General features: G+C 36.2%; 1 protein-coding gene across 2 annotated transcripts in view; it reads right to left on the reverse strand.

Annotated features, from left to right (window-relative positions):
• Positions 1-13,963, reverse strand: part of CHRM3 (cholinergic receptor muscarinic 3) — a 242,402-nt gene that overhangs the window by 60,993 nt on the left and 167,446 nt on the right. The window lies entirely within an intron of this gene.

Below are 13,963 nucleotides of genomic sequence, written 5' to 3' on the forward strand. Positions count from 1 at the left end.
GTGACAGACAGCCCATGTTTCATGCTGGATATGATTTTGTAGGCATGAAAGACAAGACATTTAGAACTCTTTATCCTCTTCACAGGCTCTGTTTTCTGGGTAGCATTTATTATTTGTTTATCATACCAATGCTAGTGATTAGTATTTCTTCTTCCTTTTATATACTCTTTTCTCACTTGTAGTTTCAGGAGAAAAACACTTAGGATGCTGTGTTTTCTTGTTCCTAGTCATTTCTTTGGCAAGAAGACCATGAATAAGACTCAGAAGGATTGTTTTTTGTTGTTGTTGTTTTTGTTGTTCACTGTACATCACCAGTGGACAGAATAGTCTCTGGCACAAAGGAGCTCAATAGGTATTTTATGAATGAATGACTAAATGGATAAATGAATATTACAAGTAAATCTGGAAGCATCCATTTTCAGAGGGACTAAAGAATAAAATCATATTCCAAGCATGATCATTGTTTCTGATGTAATCCTTGATGGTCTCTTCGTTTATATTGCCTATGGCAGCCTACATTTTATTTTAAGTTTCAAAATTCTAAAGAACAATGAATTTACTGAAATAGGTATTTTTTAAGATTTTATACTGTGACTCATATCTTAAATAGAATATCACATGTATCCTCCATAAAAGCTATGATGTAGGTAAAATCTTTAAAATGAAAACACAGAGCAATTCCTAACTTCTCCACCAATGTGGGACAACATCTAAGCTTTAAGTAAATTACATAGCATCCTCTTCCTTCTTGTTTTTTCAAATCTTTCTTTTGAGATTTAGTTCTAGTATTTTATACTATGAAAAGGATAGAAACAAAGGTAAATAAGATTGGTTCAAAAATTATTTTTTATGGCTTAGAGGCAAGATGGAATTTCTTCCATTATCCCTTCTCCTTTTAACTTAATCTAATTTGAGAAATATTGATTTTGTGCTGAATTTTTGCATAGAGGAGAGGAAGAGGAACACACAGGTGAATCAGGCATGCTTCCTGAAGATACAGTTTGTCATCTATACAACAGAATACACTAACTGATTAATTTTTTTGTACAAATAAACAGAAGAGGTAAAAGAGTATTTATTTTTTTCTTCTTTTAAATTCAAAAACAGTTAAATTCTACTTAAAAAGTCAATGTCTTATAATATTGGAACTTAGAGAGTTTTATTAAATGTATAAGAAAAAATAATATTTTCATTTAGCAACAAAAAAACTGGTACTATGCTTGGCTAGAAATTGCATTTTCCAAATCACTGACAACTGTTGGCATTGAAAAAAAGAAAAAGAAAAAAGAAAAGAAAAAAACAAGACTATTTCAAGATGTTGGATTTACTTTACAAAATTGGGGAGAGTTCAGATTTTAAAAAATACATTTACAACAGAATTTGACATTAAGTTTACTCTAATAAAACTCGAAATTCTAACTCTTCACATATTTAAAAACTACTTCTCCACATATTCATTTGGTCATGGGGAGAATACTGAAATAAAATATATATTTATAAATAAAATCTCATAGGATAAGACCAACACTTTATTGAGAGGTTAATTTTTAGTGATAGTTTCCCTCTACTAAGAGAAAGAAAGAAAATAAACATCATTAAATTTAAAAAGTTGAAAAAGAACAACGATGAAAACCTTAAGGAATAGAAAGAAAAAACCCATAAAGGTAAAATAAATTCATTTGAACACAGAAAAACAAACGCCAAGTATAATAGTCCAAACTTTCACGACAGAATGTATTAACTTCTTATAAGAGAGATTTAGAGAAAACAAAGACGTAAACAAAAGTTACCATATAACACCTGTCAATAAATAAATTAGAATGTTCACAATGACAGATGAATTTCCCATAATAATACTATTAAGTGTAAACTTCTTTCATTTAAAATTAATCTCATGAAAATATTTTGTCATGACCTATGTGCCATGTGCCATGAACTACGTCAGCACTATGTGCTGAATAATTCTAGGGTGTCTGAAGACTATCGTTAAAATATGGGCAACTGGAAAGATTTAGGTTGGCTGTTCATAATCCAAGACTGTATGAGCACATTTTTCACTCACACATTATTTCCTGAAGAATTTATTAGCATTATGGGTCTGAACATTGAGTCAAGAGCCCTGAATTCTAGTCTTGGCTACTATGACTTTATAGTCTTTGTTACAAATGAAAACCCCCTCTCTGGGAGGGCATCGTATTGCTTGTATCTGAAATTTGGTTCAAAGAATATAAATGAGGACTTGGATAAAATGCCTGATTATTACACATGCACAAGCATGTCATCATCATCATGACCATTATATTGAAAGGAACTTTAAAGGTTTCCAGAGGGGCACACAGCTTAAAGTTACAATGACTAGACCAAGCTCACATTGTAGTTACAGGCAGTGCCTAATACACTGCTTTTTCAAATTTGTCAGACTGTTTCTTTTACTACCTTATGAAACAAACATAGATTTTTCATTTTTCTTTTAAATCCTTTCCCAAAATATTTTCCAGGATTTCTGGAATTGACCAGGGAAACATTACCTTTACACCCCTTCAACAAATTCAGTGTAAATACAAATAGAAGAGAGTTTATTGGAGTTGAATTGGACCTGCTGTCTCATGTTTCTGCTGATAAGTTAAAGGACAGTAAGGATGATAATGAAGAAGATGATCAGCACTTCTCAAACATCACGATGCCCACAAATCACCCAGGAATTTTGTTAAAATAACAGACTGACTCAGTGGGCCAGGGTTGGGACTTGAGAGTCTTCACCTCTAATAAGCTCCTGGGCGATGATGCTGGCAGCTTTGAGAAGCCCAGGTCTACTAGATGATAGGAAAGCCTTTCATTTAGAAACTGCTTTTTTATAAAGTGTCATCTCTAAAGGTAAGAAAACTATACCTTTTTAATGCTAGCTTTATGGAAAAGAAGCAAATAGTCAAATAGGCAAGCAGATGGCTGCAACACTTTCTATAAACTAAGTTCTAGGCCACTGCTGAGAACAGCACATGCTGCTTCCATAAGTATATTACAATGATTCTGGGTCCCCAAGAAGGTGTCAGATGTTGCTATTTATTTCCCATTTGAAAAGGGCTGTGGGTGTTTAATACATTTCAGGAAGATTTTTAATCAAATGTGGTCAAATTTGGGATCCTTAAAGACCTCAATTTCATTTGTCAGACAATTGCATTATATGCAACAGCTTCTTCTCAAAGTGAGGGTGATAAACACTGGGCTGAAGTCCCTCTTTCTAGGGTTTTGCCTGCTCCTGCCAAATAATATTGGAAGATAAAATAAAATGCTTTACTTATATTTGCAATAACATAGCAAAGACACATAGTTCTCCCTAAATAAAAAGAAATTATCTTTTCTTAGAACTTTTAGGATCTTTCAGAGTGACGGAAATTCTAGTTCAAATAACTAATTGTTTTTTAATGAAGAATTTAAAAAACACCAGATTGCTTTCTTCAGATTTTCTTTAATTTCTGAGACCAATGATTAAATCTGCTACATTACCATGACTTCAAAATGAAGCATAATTTTTCATTTTTGCAACTCATTTTCTCTGCCTCACTAGAAAGTAGTCAAAGTGAGTTTTCCTCATCAGTATTATTTTTCCTAAGCTAGGTTAGCTCTGATTTTCTCATTTTTTCTGTAGCTTCACTGTCCTTTGGGCCTGAATCTTGGGGTTCACAGAAGATATAAAAATGGTACCTGTGTCAGGGATGTCTGATATCCCATAATTGGAAACCTACTTGTATGAGTTTTCCTCATGCTGTGAATAAAGACATACCCAAGACTGGGTAACTTATAAAGGAAATAAGTTTAATTGATTCACAGTTCTGTATGGCTGGGAAGGCCTCAGGAAACTTACAGTCATGGCGGAAGAAGAAAACACGTCCTTCTTCACATGGCAGCAGCAAGGAGAAGTGCCAAGCAAAAGGGGGATGATCCCCTTATAAAACCATCAGATCACACGAGAACTCACTCACTGTCATGAGAACAGCATGAGGGGACCCATTCCCATGATCTAACTACCTCCCAGGAGGTCCCTCCCGAAACACATGGGGATTACGATTCAAGATGAGATTTGGGTGGGGAGACAGAGCCAGATTATATCACTACTCTTCATAGATGACTGGTGATAACAGATTTCTTAACAAATGAGATGACATTTTTGAAAAGAGCATACAGTTGACCTTTGAATGACACGGGTTTGACTGTCTGGGTCTATTTATATGCAGATTTCTTTCAATGAAAATTACACCGAGTGTGCCTGCCTCTCCTGCCTCCACTTCCACCTCCTCCACAGACACTTCTGTTATCCCTGAGACAGCAGGATCAGCCCCACCTCTCTTCCTTCTCCTCTTCAGCCACTCAGTGTGAAAACAATGAGGATGAAGATCTTTATGATAATTCACTTCCACTTAATAAATAGTAAACATATTTTCTCTTCTTAATGGTTTTCTTAATAACATTTTATTTTTTCTAGCTTACTTTGTTGTAAGAATACAGTATATAATACATATAACAAAATATGTGTTAATATAACAAACAAAATATGTGTCAATCCATTGTTTATGTTACTGGTAAGCTTCCTGTCAACAGTAAACTACTGGCAGTTATATGCAGATTTTTGACGGTGAAGAGGATCAGCGCTCCTAATCCTTATGTTGCTCAAGGGTCAGCTGAATATTTATTTTCCCAGGAATTTAAACATATGTATATTAAAAGGATGTTTCATGTATAACAAAGGGAGCAGATACCTTTCAATAAGACAACCTGGGTTTGCCAGGTGAGGATACCAGTTTTATCTGTTACTAATAGTAACAAGAATAGTTCACATTTACAGTTAACTAGTTAAATAGTTAACACTTATTAGGCACTTGCTAAAAGCATTCTGTCTTAATTTTTGCAAATACCTTATGAGGCGGGTACCATTATTATCTCATTTTAAAGGCCCGGAAACTAAGGGAATAAGAGGTGAAGCAATTTGCCTAATGTCACACAGCTAGCAAAGGAGCGTCTATGGTCAAATCAAGATCAACCTGCTTCAAAAACTTGTACTTTTTGCTACTAGCTTAGACTATGAGAAAAGTGTCAAAATATTTGATAGGTTCTTTTTGTCTTTTGCAGCAAAACACATTTGTGTCTTTTGATACAAATGTTATATTTTTATTATATTTTATGTATCATCTGAATGTTATTGTCTTGTGTCTCCTGACAATGTTTCTAGTATTCAAAGAGATGAAGTCAACAACCTTTATATGCAGACAGTATTTGAAGTTTGTTTTAGGACTCAAGACCAGGCGTGTGCTGCACCTATAATGAGAAACGTCTGTAGATGAAAGAATGTGGCCGTTGGTCTTATCTCAGTGCTACAATGATACTTGAATCATCACCAGTAATAGAGACTACTGGGACAGTGAAGTAAATATGCAAAATCAGAATGGTATTCAGTGTCTTCCTCCATTGATGTGTTGGCTTTGCTAAAAACAGCCCAGATTTTGCCTGAATTGTAAACTAAGCAAATATAACTAGAGTATACATAGGGAACAGATGTTGATTTTTAAAAGACCATTTATCCATCATCACTTTTTTATATAATCAGCTGAAACTAGCATTCAATCTCTTTTCTTAAAATTGTTGAAAGTTCCATAAATTGTTAAAAATCCATAAGGACTAACACTCAAAGATTGCAAGGTGAAATTCAGTAATATCTATTTAAACGCTGTACTGTAGCTATAGTTTGCTGGAATTATTTGTAGATGATCAAATTATTTTTTAATCCTATAGGACCAAGAATGTTCAAAACTGTATTCATGTATGTGCTGTGGAAACACCATGACACGTTTATACCATAGTTAGTTTAATGAGTCAAGTTGCATTTTATCTATTCTTGATAATAAATATGACATCCTGTGTTTTGTCATACATGAACAGAGAATATTGAAAGTCTCTTCCAGGAATGAGTTCAAATAGGTATAAAGACTTCTGAATAAATGAATAGTCTCTTTCCATGTTAGAGAAATACACCATAGGGATGCAGAAACTAAGAAAAACATGCACCTGCTGCTTCCTAGGTGTGAACATTAAGCAAGTTATTTAACCTGTCTGTGCCTCAATTTCCATTTGAAAAATGGGGATAAAATATGAGGATAAAGTGATACAACATATATAGATCACTTCACAATACTAAGCAGTCAGTGAATTGTAACAGTTTTCTAAAAATTTTTTGGGATCATTAAAATCATATAAAATCAACTGCAGTTTTCCTAACTGGATGTTTGGAAAGTATCAATAAGTAAAGTATATTGTAAATTGTTGTGGGTTAGAACCTATCAGAACAAAAGACTGAGCCAAATAGGAGATAATTTTGAGGTCAACACATTTCCAGAATAATTTTGAATGGCATAAAAATTTTCTCACAACTCCTCCCTCTCATTTTGTAAAGCATTTGGGTAGTGATTTTCTCCTTAGCTGAGTCAGAGCTAATTTTATTATTGAATGGTATGAAAATTCTCTGAATTTGGACAATGTCTCCTTAGCCATGGATGAATGGATATATCTATTATAATTAGGCAAATGTATGCATGAAAGTCTTAAAAGGGTATTTTTAATATGGAGATGAAGACTGTGTTAAATGGTGGTTTTGTCTCACATACTTCAATGGATCAGCTTCTTGCTACCATGAATCCACACAGTTATTCTTTTCTCTCCCCTCTCCTCCCCTCCCCTCCCGTCCCCTCCCCTCCCCTCCCCTCCCCTCCCCTCCCCTCCCCTCCTCTCTTCTCTTCTCTTTTCTTTTTTCTTTTTGAGACAGGTTCTTGCTCTGTTGCCCAGGCTGGAGTGCAGTGGTGAGATCACAGCTCACTGCAGCCTCAACATCCCGGGCTCAAGCAATCCTCTCACCTCAGCCTCTAGAGTAGCTGGGACTATAGGCATGCACCACCAACACCTGGGTAGTTTTTGTATGTGTTTGTGTCTGTGTGTGTGTATATGTGTGTGTGTATATATGTATGTGTGTGTGTAGAGATGAGGTCCCACTATGTTGCCCAGGCTGGCCTGGAACTCATGGGATCAAGTGATCCTCCCACCCACTTTGGCTTCCCAAAGTGCTGGGAGTACAGGTGTGAGCCTCTGCACCTGGTGGTTATTTTTCCTTGACTTATTTTTCCCATGTGGTTCAACCTTACATCCTATCCCTTCCGCCTTTTTAAAATTATGGCTTTAAGAAATTAATACTAGTAAAAAAACAAACTAAGGCCATTGTAAATAATAATTAAATGTATCGACATCAAATATAAATCTTTATGTATTATTTTGAAGATCTATTTTAGTGATTTCTAAGACATGGCATAGATTCTTACGGCCTATAAAATATCCATTCTCCCTTTCTCTCTGAAATAAACAGATCCTCTATTTTCAGCTGTGCATGTAACCACGTAGTGGAGAGATAGCATTTCCTATCTTTCTGGCAGTCAGGAATGAGAAATAAAAGGAAGTGTTGAATCTACTTCTGGAAAGTCTCCTTTAAAAGAAAAGTGACACAACACCCTCACTTTCATCTTATTTTTGGAATACAGATGTGATGGGTGGAGCTCCAGCAGCCATATTAGATGATAACAATGTGGATCAAATTCTATGGTGGACAGAGTAGAACACCAGAAGGAGCTTTGGGTCCTTACATGGAGATGGCATATCAGCTTAGCCTGCTTCTAAAACTTTTTACGTGTAAGAGAGAGAGAAATCCCTATTACTGAAGCTTAGTATTCTGTCTCCTGCAACTGAATTTAATCCTAATCAATAAATAAGATCATTTATATAGAGTACTCATCTTACAAGATGTTCTATCAAAACTGGACTTCTTTTAAGCATTACTCTATGCCGCTTATCTTTCCTGGGAATTCACCATTTATAGTCACATAGTAATGTAATAAAAACTCACAGAAGTACTGTAGCAAAGGAAAATGTTTGGCTTCATTGAGTCACTGTTTCCCAAACTTACATGATCACAGGTTTAAAAAAATTGTGGGTATAACATTTCTTAATATCCTTGGGTATTCCTTCCTCACAATTCACTTCGGGAAACGCTGATTTATATTTGCTGTTCCTCTGAATTAGCATTTACCATGAATTCTCCATATCACTCTGCCATTTGCTCCTTTGCTGTTGGGGAAATGTCTCAGTTTTTTCTCATAACTTGGCAAAGGTGGAAGTACTATTGTATTTTTTATTGGCTTATCCATTGGTGCATTAGACCGAGAATCCTTTCTGTGATATTGAGGCAATTAGTTTGATTGAATTTCGATAAAGTCTGTTGGATTTTTTCAAACTTGTAACAACAAATTAGTAGATGCCTACTAGGAGTAATAATTTTCCCTTTATGACTAGATATATGTTCAAGTCTCAAACAGCCAGTAACTATAGTAGTCCCAAGAATGTAATTTTTGTTATAGACCTTTCAAGAGAAAGCATTTTCTGGAAGTTACTTTAAAAATGACATTGATGCTACCATCTATGTCGGAAAGAAAATTCACACGGAAACAAAGCACAAATTTATGGTATCCACAAAAGCCCTGGCCCAGAAAATGTCTATTAAATCATAGCTTTTTAGAAAAAAAAAAAAGTTGTAAGTTTCACTTAAAAATCACTGACCTGAGATAAGCCTATGGAGATACATTTTCTTCTTCAACAGTTGACGCTTTGTTAGTGTGCACTTAACAAATTTTCCCACCTATCCTTCTATTGACAAATTACTCTATACCAAACTTTGATTTTATAAAATCAATACTAACTTAAGATCTAATTCTATAAAGGCAATTCTTAAGAGTGATACTTTGGAAAAACAAAAATAATGTGCAGTTAAAAAGAGTAAGCAAGAACCCATCTGAAAGTGAATGGCTGGCCATGATACATAAACATTAATGGTGAAGCCATGAAAACAGGCCAGAGGCTATAATTTGGTATGCAAGACCTAAGCTGTTAGTTGTTTTGTTGTTCTTTAGATTTACTAAGTTGTTTCAAATGTCTCTTCAAGAAATGTTTTCAGAAATAAAATTATGACTTTTTCATTTCAGGAACTCAAGTAAGCATAAACAAATATTCTCAAAGCTGGCACAAATGGTGGGTCCAAGCTCACGGAACTACATGAGAGCTGGGCGGGTGACATGCCACAGCAATGCTGACATGTATAAGCAATATCTAAGAGAACTGGGCATGGTGGAGCCTTCTGGAGACACAAGACTTTCAACCTGTGGATTCAGGCCCAGCAGGACTATGTTGGACTTTTCAAGAAAAACTTGTAAATATCTTTATTTAAAAATATTGACAAGTAATTATCAAAAAACCCAAACCCAAACCCAAACCAAAACCAAAACAAAAATAAAAACCTAGCAGAGTAAAAATCAAATGAAAACAAAACAATGTCAGTGAGTTGAGATCCTAATTTGGCTCATGAGCTGCTGTTTTGCTACCTCTTATTTATACAAAGTCCCTGAACACCTCAGAAAGGAAGCATTTCCTCAGTTTTCTAGTTTCTCCTTGTTAACTCGCTCTTTCATATGCATTGTGTAACTTCTTTACATTGTTACTAAGTAGAGTGTAATGGAAAATTTACTGTGAATTGATTACAATCTCTTATCTGCAAATATGCCATTCAGCCCTTCTGTGACCTCTGCCACCTTGAAAATAGACTAGTCCTTTCAAGGCAGATGAAATCCTGCTTCCATCTGGCAGTTGGAAAAAAAATTAAGACATCTTTTTATAAGCCCTCTTTCCTTAGTTCACACTGCATTCCATGTACAAAGTTCTGGCCATCTTCTCCTCCACCCCTCTACTTCTTCTGTCCACAGTTATCAAAATGAATATCAGTGTTTGGGTTGGGAGCCTGGGCTTTAAAGCCAGGTGCATAAGGGGTGACTAACTGCTATGCCACTTACTCACCAATAATTCAGGGTAAGATACTTAGTCTTTCTGCATCTCAGTATCCCTATCCATAAAGCTGTCTTGATAATAATAGTCTACTTATTGGAAGAAATGTTTATTAAATAGAATAACAACAAATCATAGTTTGTTCTATCATAAACCCTAGGTAAAGATTAGCAAGGGCCACCCATTTTACCAGCATATAGCTCTAACGTTTGGGAAATTCTCCCTGAATTTGAGTTAAAATGTCATCTATTGGTCCCAGTGCTACTTCTTAGGGCCTAATCCACCAAATTTATTCTTAAATGTAGCCTCTGAGTGAACAGGTGTAGTTTGATCCATGTGGAGATGGGGTGTGTATCACCTCCTTTATTCTAGATATTGTATTTCTTTCCTTGTAGTTTGGAATCACATCTGCTGTAACAAATAAGTGCATTGCATTAATGACTCATATTGAGTTCACCAAAAATATCAAATCCCTAAACCTTGATTTTTTACATTCACTTATAGAACCTCCCATTTATACCTCCCAAGCCTCAGTCTAAACAGACATATATGGTGAGAGGTGGGGTGAAGGTGGGGAGATGTTGATCAAAGGATACAAAATTTCTGTTAGGAGGAATATGTTCAAGAGAACTATAGGAAGCATGGTGACTATGTTGAATAACAATTTAGTGTGTGCTTGAAAATTGCTAAGAGAGAAAATTTTAAGTGTTCTTATCACAAAGAAATAATAAGTGAGGTAATGCATATGCTAATTAGCTTGATTTAGCCATTTCACAATGTATACATATTTCAAAACAAAACAAACTGTATATATAACGTGTGTGTATGCATATGTGTATGTGTGTCTATATATAGACACGTATGTATGTATCTAATTATATAGAGTATATATCTCTATGTGTATATATATATATACACACACATACACACATATACACAGTTTCAGAGAAAACTTGGCAAACAATCTCCTCTAAATAGAAATTACCTGTCCGGGATCTAGTGAAAGAGAAACTAAAACTAGCAATTTTAGCTCCTGGCTTTTAAAATTTTACCTGCTTCTTCCTCTTTCTGGGGGGAAGAACATGCTACTTCTATGTCAGCAATTAAAGTCTTTTTTAGCTGGAACGTGGGAGTGTCATCTCAATCCTTCATTTTCTATTAGAGTAATGAAAATTTTAGAATAGAACACACTTTCTCTTTTGTTGTTAACTAAATATTTTGCTAGATTTCTTCCTCTGCCTACATGAGACCATTTGCTGAACCATGCCTCCAGCTAATCTGCTATATTAAAGCAAATGATAAGTCCTAAGAGGAATGCCAAAAAAAAAAAAAAAAAGGAAAGCGAGTGAGATAAAAAGAGAGAGAGAATGCAACTGAGTTTATAATCTAAGAGATTAGGTTAAAAATCCAGAAATAATTATATAAATAATCATAACATAGGCCAGCATGGGGCCCTGGGAGCTACAAAAGCACTGTTAAAAATGATTAGAGGAGGTGAATACCACATTCTATATTGGTGCTAGGATTTGAAGGATGGGCAGATGTTTGGTAAATGAAGGTGAGGAGTGTGATAATGAGTATATAGGCAGGAGGATTAATACAAGCAAAGCCACTAAGTCACCAAAGGATGGCCCTTGTTTGAGGGAAGTAAATTTATATTACCTGGATAGTAAAGAGTAAAAAGCCCTAAAAGGCAATAAAGGCAAGTTGGGACAAGAAAGCCACATAAGGGGCTTTGTCTTTATTAAGTGTGTGGTGGGATCTGATCCACTGAAGTTTATAGGAGAGAGGAGCAAGATGATCACAGCAAAGCTCTAGGCTATGATGTGAAGAATGGTCAAGAAAATGGGGCAGGGTCCTGGAAGCAGAAATACCATGTAGGACCCTGGTGATCTAGGCACAGGAATGCTGAAGATCTGAATCCCGGATGGTGACCATGGGAATGGAAACCTAGGTTCTTGAGATACAGTCACATCATTTTAACATTTTTTCAAATCTGCTTTTATCCTTTGTGTTTAAAATGTGTGTACCTCTGTGTGCGTGCATGCACGTGTGTGTATGTTGGGGTGACCTAGATGATCCTTCTAACTTGGAGATTTTATGATGACACTTGAATACCTGATATATCAAGTGATCAGAATTTGGGGCAAAATAGATGCCTATATGGTTCTCTTCTAATGTGTTTATCAGTCCTTCCTTTTCTTTTCCACTTTAGGTCTCCCCATCCATCATCATTAAGAAAGAAGGGCTGCTGGGCACGGTGGCTCACTCCTGTAATCCCAACACTTTGGGAGGCCAAGGCAGGCGGATCACCTGATGTCAGGAGTTCGAGACTAGCCTGGCCATCATGGTGAAACCCTGTCTCTACTAAAAATACAAAAATTAGCCAGGCATGATGGCGGGCACCTATAATCCTAGCTACTCAGGAGGCTGAGGCAGGAGAATCACTCGAACCGGGAGGCGGAGTCCGAGAGGTGGAGTTAGCAGTGAGCTGAGATCTCATCACTGCACTCCAGGCTGGGTGACACAGCGAGACTCTGTCCCCCCAACCCCCTCAAAAAAAAAAAAAAAAAAAAGAAGTACATGTGGACATGGAATTTAAAAGTGAAATTTTATAATTCCATGATATGAAATTACCATAGGACTTGATAGATGACATGCATTCAATTTCTAGTTTTGTTATAAGTTGTATGATGACAAATATATCTTTCAATACCTCTGAACCTCATTCATGAAACAAGGAGCAGCCCATTTCAGTATCATGCGGAGCAGATTTTCAAATTATTCAGGCCTGAGATTTTGATATAGGTGTCCCCCCTACACCAGCCGAGAACCTCTTGGAATGAATGAATTCTAAGTTTCTTTCCAGATGTAAAGTTTTATTATATAATTTAATTTTGCACAACTTCTCTCCAAGTCACTTCCTCATTCTACCCTGTTTAGTTCCAGTTTTCAGCCACTAGAGATAGAGGCAACTTCCTGGGACTTTTGAAACTATCATTTGGAGCCATCTTCCCATTGGAAAGTAAAAGAAGAAACAAGTTATGCTAATGCCTTGAAAGCTGCTCTTCAAGAGTCACATATTACTCCTGATCCCAGGTGGGAAATGAGGTAAGTCTAGTCAGCTCCTGAGGCCTTGGCCAGCTAAATCTTGGAACCCAATTTCTACCTTAACTGTCAATGGATTTAGGATTCCAGTCCATTGCCCTTCAGTTTTGCAACCATATGGGACTTCTTTTCATGGCAGAAAAACAATTTGGGGTCTGTAGGCCTAATGAAAAATAGCAAGTCAACAGGTAATAGAGTTTTACTCTCTATTTTTCCTCCTTAGAGACAGCTGAAAGTTGCGAATCTGCACACAGTGAAACTCTACAGTCAATCCCACTGGATCATTGGTAACGAACGTAATTCTGCTTTACCAAAATTCAACATGCCCCACCAAATCCCACATCCCTTTTAAATTCATCTCCAGAGCATACTAGCTCACAGTGCCTTCTGAAACTTCTAACAAATTGTCACCTCCTCTAACACATACCATATTGCTATTATTCAAGGAAAGACTGATATCAAGAGAAAAATCCAAGTTAAATGTGCAAAGCCTCCATCAAATTTGAAGTCATTCTCAACTCTTATGGACCAGTGAAAGGCAACAAAACATGTTCTCCCTTAATCTTTGCTCATTACTAAACAAGACACCTCAGGTCAATTTTACAGCAGAGAGTCAGGGTGCCATGGAACACAGTGTGGGTGGATGGCCTCTGAGCAATCTGCTTTGGTAGCTGGGTCTTTGTAAACGGCCTAAAATTATGACACTTCCTCAGTGTTTGCTGCTGCCCACACGTGCACCATGAATCAAGGAACAATCACTTCACATGCCAGAGTGCTGGCAATGAATATTAATCACAAAGAAATGGAACAAACAGTGACGGTACTCAATTTTCCGAATACCATACTACAAACTGAAGCCATCCTAGAAATTCTGGAGAGAAAACACCACGGTAACCCTTTTTCTTATGCTAACTGACAATATTCAAGTTATTGA

Source organism: Pan troglodytes, chromosome 1 (genome assembly GCF_028858775.2).
Source record: "Pan troglodytes isolate AG18354 chromosome 1, NHGRI_mPanTro3-v2.0_pri, whole genome shotgun sequence".
NCBI classification, from domain to species: domain Eukaryota; kingdom Metazoa; phylum Chordata; class Mammalia; order Primates; family Hominidae; genus Pan; species Pan troglodytes.